Raw genomic sequence first — 13,454 nt, forward strand, 5'->3', positions numbered from 1 at the left:
TACTGCTCTAATTCAGAGCTGCAAAAGCAAAAAAACTATGCCATCATGTTGAGGAAAGGAGGGGAGAGAAAACAAGTTACTTCAATCACATAATGCAAAGGTTAATAAAGACAACAAAACGTGGCATAACAGAAAACATATACTATTTGGGAGAAAACTTGGCTCTGTCCTTATTGACAGAAACCTGCACTCACTTTGGCATAATGGCATTCTCTTTGACAGCTGCAATGTCTTCACGCTAAAACCACCCACCATTTGCAGAAGCTGGACGCATTTAACAGATGCATCTCTTTTAAATGGATTTATTAGAGGAGTTTCATCTGGCAAAATATGGCTTTGACAATACCATAGGAAGCATGGTTGGAATGATAATTTCCTTTTTTCCAGTTTTCCTCTAACTTGGGCAGGTATTTGCGGAAGATTGCAGAGAATTGCCAGTTGAAGGATCAGGGCTTGGGGGCGGTGCAATGAACGCAATTTGTGAAGGATGCAGGGAATCATTGCCCAGTGCTGGTCTTCAGAGACATACTGCATAAAGAAGCAGTTCTTGTATAAAAACACAATTCCATGCCTTAAATGATACGCATATGGGCATGGCTTTTCCCAAGCTTTTGCTTCCTTTCCAGGTGCTGAGCAGCCCATGTTTCCTTACATCTGGTAAAAGAACTGCTGCATAACTGCAGTTAAAATGTGTATCATCTTGTTCTGCAATGCCCAGTTCTGTACTGCTTGTGCGATGAGTCTACTCAGATTCATACAGTGTGACAGAACCACTCGGACAGTATATGATTTATCTGCACAGAGGTACAAGGGCTCCTTTTTTCAGAACCTTCAAAATCCTAAAGCATTCCCTGCTGCAAATAATGTACATCATCTCAGACTTCCCAGGTATGAAGCTTGTGCACTGAACTTGCTCAGAGCAGGTTACTCTACTTTCCCTTGTCTTTCTTGAAGGTTTACAAGAAGAAAGGAGTATTTTAAATTTAAGGACAGCACGTGTGGAAACATGAACAGTAGAAAAAAGCTGAACATGCTTCAGTGAATTTTTATGGGCCATGTTACTTTACTTTCCTGGAATTCTAAGCTAAGGCCACCCCAAGGACTTGTCAGTGCCTGTTATGAGGGAAAAGACAAACTGAATCACAACACAGGAGAACAGAAAAACTCTAAAAAGAAAACATTCTAGCAGGAATTCAGTCAGCTATCCTCCTCTAAAAATTACCATTGTTGAATTCAGGACGGCCAGACATGCCCACCAGGCTCAGGCTTGACAATCTGTCAGAAAACAATGTTAGTCTCCCATGCCATTTTACATTTGGATATGAAATAAATCATGAAATGGTTCTTTAGGCCTGAAAAAGCTCTTAGTGTTCTAAAGTTTCTAAAATGATAGCCGGAGTCTATTAATGATAACATTTGTGGGGGAAAAAGCAAATGGATTGGTACTGGGCTTCAGGGAAGAATTACATTCCAGAAACACTTTAGCACATTGCAAACTCTTCTGCACTAAGCTCTTGGTGTATAATCAAAAGCCTGACTTGTTAGCTCTTGTGGTACCTTCCATCTTCAAAACAACTTATAAGAACTACCTAATCCCTACAGCATCACAGTGAAGTATTGTTATCTCCATGTCCCAATGAAATTGAGTTGCCTTGCTCAGAGGTATGATGCAGAGTCAATTATGAGACTGTAAACTATGGCTCTCAGTGCCTCCTTCCCACTGGCAAGAACATGCTTCTCTCTTGGTTGAACTTGGCTATTTAACAAGATTTAGATCTCTGGAAAATATTACTTGGTGATGACATGAACAGATTACTTTGAAGAATAAGTAAGAAGAGTAAGAGGAGAAAGAAATTTATTATGCAACAGAACCATAAACAATTTATTTAGCAACTAATCCTACCTCCTTTTTGATAGAGTGGCTGAAAAGCTCCTCAAAATAAAACCTCCTGATGCTAAAACCTTCCTTTCTTGTTTGAAGGCTTTGTTTCCCTGGACTATTTCCAGAACACCAAGCCAGCAGGTAGAATATTACTACTGCACAGGAACAACAGTGAATGTAGCCTAGAAAACAAACTGCAAAGTGAAATATGACTTCATATTAACAGTGGGTCTTTTCCTTTAGGGTCTGAATGATTCTTTATTTTCTTGAACACCACTGCCAACAAATATGCATACCATCTACCACCACCCCCAGATTTGAAGAAAATAAATTCATGAACATAAACATGGTTTTGAGTATGACAAGAGCAGACTTGTGAAAATATTTTGCATTCACTTTGAATGACCAAAAACATTTTGGAAACACTGCACCTACAGACCAACACCAAAGAAAGCAGCTGCTCCTAAGCAGAATGCAGAATTGTCTGCACAAACTGTGAAAGGTAATGTTTGGATGTAAGTGCAATACTATTTCCAAAAAAAGTTCTACACATTTCTGTATAGACAAGACAGAGATTCTTCGTCTGAAATGCTGTGTACACAATTTCCTTTAAATGGACATTATTTACCCATAAGATGCCAAAACATTTACTTGAGCCAAAATCCACTTTTTTATGTTCCTTACCATTATCATGTCACCTGTTGTTACATAGCAAAGCCTTCATTATGTAACATTGTATAGTACTACCTTTAGAAAGATCTACAGATGAACAGAAAATAACCTACCAAAAATATCTTCAAAATAACTTCTTTTTCACTCAGTTTTGCTGTAACTTCTCTCACACTATCAAAAAAGATGTTAAAAAAAACTTCATATGTTGTCCATCATAATTTATGGCTGCTTGCATGCTTGTTTTAAATTAACAAACATTTTAAAAGACAGATAAATATAATTAAATGAAATGTTTGATACTTCAGGAATTTTCCAGATGCCTTTTTCCGTTGGTATTTTTTGCACAAACTTTTCTGAAGTTACTTCTTACTTAGTTAGTAAAAAGTTAAACATTAAAAGGGAAGTCAGAAGAGAATTGGACACTGAATCCAAAAGGAACCTTGCTGCATCAGAAGAATATTGTGATTTAAAATCCCATAGCTGCAACTAAGGAAATGCCAGGAGTGGCATAACCCACTTGTGTCCTGTTGTTCTCTTTCCTGTGGCCTGACTCCTCTCCATACCCTCCACTGCTTCTACGAGCCCTGCAATCCAGTCCATGCCCTCTCCTTTTCAGCACTATTTCTGTTCTTGCCTCCTTCACGTCCTGCTAATATTTCCTTCCACAGGATACTTGGGTTTCCCATTCAGCGCTGTTATCTGTCTTGTTGCCCATCAAATACTTCAGGTTTCTGTTCTTATCTGCCCTTTCCATCACCAGCAGGTTACTGTCTGTTTATCTTCTCTTGCCATTCTTTCACATTCAGCTCAGGCAGTTCTCTCCTGTTGCCTCTAGGCCGTCAGCACAGGACAGACACTGTCTAGTCCCAGGAGCTGTGCCAGGCAATAAATTTGGATACAGCAATAAAGAGCTGCTTTTCTGCTAACTTTCTCCTACATGTTGGAGCATATTTATTGTCTCTCAGTCTGGGGATGCTGTAGGTGCAAACCCATTCGCAGGACTGGTGCTAATCATGTTCAGTTAAGACAAAATCCTCAGAGAATCTAGGTAACAGTTGTTAACAAACTTGTATGGATTGTGTATGGAATATGTCAGAAGCTTACAGCATGTCTAAATTCTTCAGAGAGCCTTCAAAGACTGTATCCCTCGTTGCAGACTTCACTTTCCTCAGACCCAAAATGGCTTTTCAGGAAAAATGGTTTGCTGTCTTTGGGAGTTCTTTTTTTGGAATGTATGGATAAAAGTCAGTTCTATTTCAGACTAACACAATTTTGGTAAACAAACGTTTCTCCGTATCATGGAGAATGCTGGGTAAGCTTTACACTCACCATTCCTGTTGCTTTCAACTGGACCTATCTTAGCCTGTCCATAATATGCTTCACTTCCCATGACTTGATAGTTCTGTGCTTTTTCAAAAGGGATCAGGTCGGATGGGCTTTTATTGATGTTGCAATGCCATATCAACCCTGGGAATATGAAGATCTTATTCACCCAGAGCTAAACCTCAACAGAAGAATCTAAGAGCACCAAAATCTCATTTTGAGAATGACAGGAAAAGGAGAAAGCATCATCTCCTGCACCCACCAGTTCAAGCACATTATTTCTAATCATTCAAATGCAAGCCATAAAATACCACTTTAGAAGTCAGAACAGTATCAGCACCCTCGCCCCCCTGTATGGCTGACAACATGCAAATACATTGGCAATGCAGACATGCCTATCATTTGTATACAGTCTCTAGAGGCTCCAGGAGTCTGGATCTGCACATCAGAAGCAGATTTATTGGACTGTGACTATGTGCTCTGCACAATAAGAACCAATGAATCTTGTGCTGGATTGATTAAAATTGTAATTGTACAATCTCTGTGATCCAAAGAACAAGGAGTCATATTTCACAGTGAAACACTTAGCAATTGGACAGACTCAAACTGTCTGCCTCATGGCATTTGTAGCTATTCTTTACATTGCCACATAAATCAAAGGCGTGTATATTGACCCTCCTACATATAATGCAGCCAAACAGGAAGCAATACAACAAAAAGAACATTGCTGGTTGAATTTAGAGCAGCTTTTCAGAAAGAAAAACAATAGTGGATATAAACCCTTTACACACCCTTTTTTTTTCACAAAATTTGTTATGATCTGCATTAAAAAAAATACAAACTCCATACAATTAACAACTATTTTGCTTAAATTATATGACTATTCCATTTTTACTACTGCATATAAAGGGGAAGAGAGAGGGGGAAATGCAGCTATAGAAAGAGCTAGCAAAACAATCAGGTTCATTTCAAAATTAGAATGGGGGGATGGGGAAAGAGACCTGAAATACCTTCACTTATTTGTTTCTATTTCGGTAAGAGCTGTTCATAAGATCAAGAATAGAAAATTATTGCTCTCCATGCCTAATAACATTTTCAGACAATCAAAATCACAGCAGTTTTTAAAAAGAGTTTAGAGTCTGTTTTGTCATCCATTATGGTTATGGAGAAAAAAACCATGTATGCAAATAACCTGTGAAATACCAAAACTTCTACTAGATCTCTCCAGGAATTCTGCAATAGCTCGTGGGCTAAGAACTGTCAATCTACATTGCTAGTGCTCAGAAAAATTCTCCACTATAGTAGAAAAACTGCAACTATTTATCTCTGAGTGACACCCTCCCCACCCCACCCCCCCAAAAAAAAGTGAAAGAGGTAAAAAAGCACAGACACTCAGAAGAAACAACCATATCTCCAGCAGTCAGAACGTTTTCTTAGGAGACTGCTCAGACAGCTACTGCCACATCTAGCAAGACTAGGTTGATAAGGAACTGAAGCCAAAGCAGAGACAAAGCCTAGGACTGAACAGCTCACCAAGGGGACTGTTACTGCCCAAGACTCTTAAATCTGATTTTTTCAAACTCATTGTGTTATGCAGTTAATGAGTTACCTTAGTATGGCATTATTGATTCTGTGCTCTGAAGTATCTATTCGCAATTCAGAGCTGCACAGAGAAGAGATTAGAGACACATTAGTGACACCTGTGGAATGCAGTTTAGCTGCCCACCAGCACACCCCTGCTGTATGTATGGCACAGATCACACTAAGACTCCAAATGCCAGTTTGTGCCACAAACTATGTTAAAATGATGTCGGCATGTGGGCAAACAAAAATAAGGAGCTTAAGATGGAAAGCATCTATGTGTTTCAAGTTCATATACACTGTTAGTAATTGCAACTTCTGCTGTTATCTTCAGCAGTTACATTTGCTGCTCAAGTGACACCTACAAACTGAGCCATAACCGGTGAGACAGTTTCTTCGCATTCTGTGGAATCACTCGCACTAGGCAAAGTCCTTGATATTGAGTCATCCTTAGGAAAGTCACTTGCACAGCTCCCCACACCTCTTATCTGAAGTGATAAGAGAGCAAATAAAAATTGTATCCTGCTTACCACAATTAACATATTTACAGCAAGTGATGCCACAGTTGTATTCAATTAGAGACAGTACAAACATTTTCCAGTGAAAACCAGAGTGGCTATATTTAATCACTTCCTCTATTTCATATTATTTGTTTAGATTAAGACACAAAAGAATGGAAGCCAAAAGTATTTTTCACTACTTGATAAATTAAAAATGCATTCACAGAGATTTGACCACTCAAAAGGACAAAACTCAGACCCAACAAAGCAAATTATTTTACCTAATCTGCAATCTAAGATCACAAAATATACCTTTTATCCACCCACAATAATTTCAGGGGGAAGATGATCAGTGTAACTACTTACCTGCAGCTAAGGTAGAGTCTTGGCCAAGTCATCCAGTATGTTAGTGAGAAACCCAGCTTCTGCCCAAGAGCCAATAGCAGTCTCTGTAAGCACGTCAGACCTTAGTCTCCAATACTCCCATTGTCAAGGTCAATATATTTTAAACTCTTTAGAAATGGGAAGGGAAGGGATTATCATGGCCCAAAACATCCCAGCATATTCCTTTTCTTTCAGAAGACTGCAGAACCATTGCTTTAACATAGAAAAGTTGTAGCAGGATGACAAGTCAGACCTCAGAGCAAAATCAAGACTTTAAACTTGACCTTGACACCAACAGATTGTGAAGTACAAAATCCCTGTGTTCAAAAGCCTCTCCTACGGGGTCTATTTTTTGTACCTGAACCCAAGTGGTTTGAAGATACAGTTCAATTTTTCATTTCTCTTGAGAACCTGTCCAGGTAGTAGAGCAACAACAGAGATACTGCATTGCTATATCACTGAATCAATGTCAAGGTCATGTGTTTACTTGATAATCTCTGATATGCTGTAAAAAACATTTCTTGAGATGTTTCACCATGACTGGGGTTCTGCACCTTTTTATCACAGATGATAGCTACTTCACAAGAAACAGAAACTAAGGCATACCTAGCTTTTTAAAAATTTGTATTAGCGATCTGTTTTCTTCACTTGAAGCCCCCTCTTGTTAAGGTACTGAGTATTAGGATCAGAATTGTCCTACCTGGGGGGGGTGTGGGGGGTGTGGGGGGCAGGGAATGAACAAAGTTCCTTCCAAACATGTTGTTCGAGCTCCTGGCATTTGCTGGTAACTTTCTTTGTGAAGTGACAAAAAATAACCGTTGTTCTAGAAGTCCATTCCTAGGACAGTTAGGAGGGCTGGATCAGGGGACTGTCAAGGGCTGACTGTCCTATAGGTTACTGTAAAATAAGGACACACTGTAATTACAAGGTAATGCAACTGGCTGTGAAAGATTATAGACAGCCAAACAGGCATTTGTTTTTCCTTATAAATATGTAGGAGCTGTTCTGTTTCCATTGACTGTTTCAGCTAATAGCTATAGGAATTTTGCCAATTTGCTGTGTCAGGTATGTCAGTGTTCATTTGACTTTCCTAACCAGGCTTTACCTAGTAATGCTCACCAGTAGTATACTAAAAACCAATTAAATAAATCCTAGATCTTTTATCATCTGTTGCAATTACAAGAGTTTTCTGAGATCAGACTGTTACAACAAAATGTTTATTAATATATAAACTGTTTTATAGGTGAATGATCAGTAATTCAACATACACAAATGGACCACTAGAAAAAGCTGCTTTGAGTTTCTATCAGCCTTCAGCTCTGACATTCACTGCTGTCCTTTCAGATTCTCACTACAGTCAACTTCTGGCTATATTTTTACCTCCTCTTTCTGAGAGCAACTTGAGAACAGAAAGGTCATTGGTGACTTTCTTTCACGTCAATAAAAACAAAATCTAGTTTAACAGCAGAGGAAAAACATGATAATAAGAAATGCCATCTAGCACTCCCCTCTTCTGTGCAGCCCTGGAAAGCTGCAGTAGGAACAAAGCCCCAGGGAGCAGATGCCATCAGTCTTTCAGAACACTGGTTTTGTTAGCAAAGAACCACCAGTGTCCCTTCTAGTGAAAAGCTTACCATGCAACAGCAGAGAGGAAAACTCTCTAACATTTAGGAAAGTCAGTCACATACAGGGTATTGTGGACTTCCAGAGGCTTATCCCAGAATGACTCCCAGTTACCTGCACAGGTCCAGCCCTCAAAGTCCCATTCTCTGGAACTATGTGGTACAGATAAATGTGACTGCAGCTGGACTTTCTGTGTCTTTTCTTTTTCCTTTTCCTTATTTTTTTTTTCCACTCAAGAGAAAGGCAAGCAAGTCCAAAACTACTGGCAAGAATCTGTGAGAGGAAACAAACCGCAAAGCAATTTATAGCAAGTATCGATCACTTGGTTGAATGTCCAGGAAGTCAATCTGTGCTCAATCTTCCCTAATGTACACTTAAATACTATACACTAACTAAGAGGGACAGCAGAGCTCTGACGGCCCATCTATACTGAGTATCATTTAATTCTGCACATACCTGAGTGATCTTTAAATGAGCTGCAGCTGCAGTGGCCAAGCCCTCAGCAGCAACCAGCTGACTGAACACTTGTTTCTTGGTTGAATTTTGCAGCCCATCATGAACTCCATGCTGTTTTTCTGTAGCAAGCTTAAGGTGTATATATAGATGGGCAGATGCATACAGATGGACAGTGTATGTGCCTGTCTATCCTGAAGCAACTTGTATTGGGTGTCCACACCCAGGCACTGGCAGTGGGGGCTGCAGGCAGGTCTCTGTGAGGAGAGGCCGGGGCTGCCCAGGGCGGGTTCCAGCTGGTTCCGGATGGTTCCGGCCAGTTCTGCAGCCACCCCAGCGCAGGGCTTAGGTGGGCCCCTCAGTGACACTGCTGGCACCTCTGTGGAAACATGTATGAGAAAGGGCAAAACGCTGCCTGGCAGTGAGGGGAAACTGAGGAACAGCATGAGGAACAGCGTGAGGAAAAGTGTGAGGAACAGCCCTGGGAGCACCGAGGTCAGAGCAGAAAGGGGTGGAGGAGGCACTCCAGGCCCTGGAGCAGGGATTCCCCTTGCAGCCTGTGAGGACACCATAGGGGAGCAGATACCCACACTGCAGCCTGTGGAGGGCATCATGCCAGAAGAGATGGATATTTCCTGAAGGAACTGTGGCCTATGGAGAGCACCCGCACTGAAGCAGGGAAAAAGCATGAGGAGAGGGGAGCAGCAGAGAGGAACTGCTATGGAGTGACCACAAGCTGCCATTCCCAACTCCTGCCCTGGCTGGGGCTGGGGCTAGAGAATCATTCCAGGTATAGTCTGTACATTCTGTTGTCATTTCCTATATCCATTGCTTTCAGAGACAGTAGTAGACAATTCTCACAGTAAAAAACCTGAGCCTACAAAGTCTACATCAATCATCAATTCTTGTAAAACCAAATCTCCCTTTACAGGCAAATACAGTCAATGAAATTATGATAAGTATCATCTTCTAACTGACTTACACTTAATTACTTCAAAAAGGCTGAATAAATTTGGAGGATTAGATTTCTAAAATACACTTCTTTTATAGCAGTTTCTTCACCACTAAAAAAATTTATTAGTTTTCCTGCACAATATAGGCATGCACATATACACATACTCCAGGCAACAAAAAAAAATAATAAGATAATTATACTCTAAAGTTGTACACAATATGCAAAAGATACATTCTATCTCTAGCTGTTCATTAAATTTTATTGCCAAAATGATTTTTGAAATTACCTTCAAGTTTTAACACAAGAAACTGATCTTAAACTTTATAAATCTTCTGATTCACATGCTAGTTAAAGTGACTGCCCCTGCTAAATGTGTACTAGCCAAAATATATCTGATCATGTTGAAATCTCCCACTCATAGCACAGCCTTTTTCGGGCCACTGTATTTCAGGGATCAGTTTTGGCTATTGTGGATCAGTGTTGGCAGCATTTCTTTGAAACCTACATTTGCCACTTCCCACTTAGGACAACAGCTTTATTCTTCTGGACTGCATGATCATTTTGCTTGGAATTACTGGATAACACAAAGCAATGACTGCTTTGTTGTTTTTACAATACTGAGTCAGGGATGCTATGACAAGCTGGACCATATTTCCAAAAAGCTTCCCAATGCACCATATAAATTATGAAATTGTGTGCATTCTAAACTATTTTGGCATAGAAATATATATTTAAATTCATTAAGCAAAAGGGTGGATAAATTTACTAAATTTCAATATAAGCATTTGTTCAAATAATTTTTAACACTTGAAGGAAATCCAATCTTTAATGGCCATAAGACAGGCACCCCAAAAAACTTTCTCCAAAAATTAAAGCACTTTGGAAAGGTACTAGAGAAAGAGCACTGTTGGGAGGAAGAGAACGAGACAGGGTGATGCATGAGGTAGTTCAGTGCTGGGCACTCTGCCCTCAAATCAGCATCAATACTGACATAGAAACAGTGGCACCACTGTGGTGGACAAAATGTAAACATCAGGTAAGAGCCACTAATGCATAATTATATCCCACAAGCATGGCTAACTGTACCATTTGGAATAATTACATCTTATCCACTGAAAATACCTACAAGCAGTTTAAATTGGATAGAATATGCCCCTCATGCCACCCCATCAGTGTGTAACGTGGCCTTGCCTGATTAGCAGATGTTTTATTCTGGCCAGAGGTAGCTTATTAGTGTATAAAAGCAATTTTGTAGCTTAAGTCATGTGTATATTTCTATCCTAAAACAATAAACAACAAGAGCTGAGGAGAAAGGAGAGTGCGATCATGAGATAGTTCACACCTAACAAAACCACATACGTAAAAAGGTATTTGTGATGTGCAAAACCAGGAAAGGTTTATATACATAGAATATCATTATTATTGCCTGTAAGTACTAGAATTTGACTGTTTCACCTCTAGATGTCAAGGACAATAGTTAATTTGTACAAAGTAGATAAATGAGGTGAAAACTAATCAGAAGAGGTTTGTTTATCTGTTCTTTGATGATATATTACACTGCAATAATAAGACAGTAACTGTGTGTTCTATCTGGCTGAGAATAACTTCCAACATCATTTCTCATTTTTACATATCAGATCTGAAAGCACCTCCCAGTCTTTGAAGTTCAACAAAATTCAAAAACAGTAATTAAGCCCAGCCAACTGGTAGCAGGGGATTTTAACAAGAGACGTAACAATATTAAATTCCACCAAGTCTTAATACGTTGCTTCCGTCAACTGACTTGTGTGCATGTCATCTCCTGTCTCCTCTGACTTTAATGGTCACAAATACCAGATCGCATTAAAATGGTAATTTTTCTTTGTACTGCAACTCCAAATGTGCATGTGGTTTAAATTGCATTTTAATGTTTTTAAAAATGTGAAAATACTCATTGTCTTTTATTAGTACATTGTATTACAATGCAAGAAAACAATTATTTCAGAACACGCATAATATGATACTTTGATATAAAAGTCTGTATGGCTAAACATGCCCTTAACAGTCTACTACAATCTGCATGCTTGCTGGGAGATGGGTGGATGGGGAAGGTTTTTAAAAGAAAATTTTGTCTTATGCTGAAAATCCAGAGGTTTACCAAACAGCTGATGTTGTTCAGCAGAAAACACAACTTCCAGATCAAAGACAACTAAGAAAATTAAGTAGTTGACAATTTCAGTTTATTTGTCCAAAGGCAAGGGCCTCTCCTTGTTTCCCTTCTGATAAAGAAGTGAGTTATGCTTGCTTTTTCTAGAACTCACGACAGTAGATCTGTCTTTGCCCTCCAAAGGCCAAGACCTCCAGAACTGGAGCAATGTGATAGAACACACAGTGCTTGCTTCATTTTTTCCCCCCAATTATAAAACACTATTTGGTTTCCCTTAAAGATGCCAATTACAAGCTGCTTATTAAAAAAGTAATTTACAGGCTGCAAGAAGTTGATGAGAAGCTACTATTTCTCACAGCAGATTTATCAATAGAGAAAATGATAAAATAAATGAAGAGGGGGAAGAAGTCTAAGCAAGCCAATGAGACTAGATAGAAAAAAATAAATTTATGTTGTGATAAGTGGTAGGAATTTGATTTAACAGAATTCATAAACCATACATATGGTCTTTCACAAATGCATAAATGCAAGTAGAGGTCTAATACAATCCTATTTCTTCCCCTGCCATCTCACTTTTATAAATGTAAAAAGCACTGACAGCCAAGTAAAAATAATGCATTACTTCAAGAATCTTTAAAAGAAACTGAATTATTGTTATGTAGTAATATTTATATCATCTGCCAGTGTGCTATATCTCTTTGTTATAAAACATACATAAATTTTCAAAGCAGCATATTACAGCCTTGCCTGCAACAGTGAGCAGCTGTTTCTGGAGGAAGTCACGTAAGCAGACATAAGCAGCCATGGATTCACCTTAGGCTTTTAGGAAGGCGCAGAAAGCCACCAAAATGTCTCATTACAGAAAGAGTTTCATTCTTATAGGTCACAGTCCAATTTTGCAGATTCTTGCAAAATGAGAATTCCTGATAATTTTAGATAACCTGTAAATTTTTTGCTATAGAATAGGATGTGGTAAATGCATGGGATTTGAACAACATGAAGAATCACCTACCCTATGCAAAATGAGGTTTTTTGTATATTCTAATAGCCAGCTGCAACCCTAAATTGAATACAGATTAACTGCACTTACATCTTTGGCTGAGCAAAGGGTATTATGTGTACTTTGGAAAAACAGATTTTTTTAAAGCAGATATATAACATCCTGTTAACAGAGCACATGCCAAAAATGAGGAACGCAGGCTCTGGCTACTGACAAAACTATCAGGGTATAAAAATTATTTTCAAGGTAACAACAGGTTATTTCTATAGGATTATGAAGAAGTTACACAAGGCTGAATTTCTAAAAATGGCAAATCTATTTCTTATTTTGCTGGGTTTTTTGTTTATCAGCAACACAGTTTAGCTTCCCAAAAAACCCCACAAAACACATTGGGGATCTGCTCCTAATGTTTCAATTACTTCTGTCTTTCCTAAGGGAAAAAAGTGACAGGCCGTGCTTCCCTCACAGCAGCGATGGCTGGAGTGGTTCATGGGAATGCTGTTTCCAGTCAATTTTAGCCTAAGTGGCAAGTTCTTCAGAGTGCCTTAGTCATTCACAAATAATCCAAAGTGTCATATGGGGAGGGATTCTCTCCTGCAAGACCAGAGCTATATAATGAAAATGCTGACAGTCTTTTAATTATCAGTGGTACAAGCGGGTGCTACTATAATAAATCTCTCTTTTCTAAACACAGATGAATCAAAAAACTAATTACTAGCTTCATCAAAGCTCTCTAGGATCAAAGCTGGTCAAAAAGATTATATAGGAAATGCTACTCCAATAGACTTGAAAATTAAGACAGTCATTTGGGTATACTTTAACACCCCACACTGGTAGCCAAATGAGAATGCAGTACAGCATTCTGCTGACATAAAAAGATACCACATAACATTACATTATGGAAACATAGATACACATTATAGTCTTGCTTTTTT

Source organism: Balearica regulorum, chromosome 13, assembly GCF_011004875.1.
Source record: "Balearica regulorum gibbericeps isolate bBalReg1 chromosome 13, bBalReg1.pri, whole genome shotgun sequence".
NCBI classification, from domain to species: Eukaryota; Metazoa; Chordata; class Aves; order Gruiformes; family Gruidae; genus Balearica; species Balearica regulorum.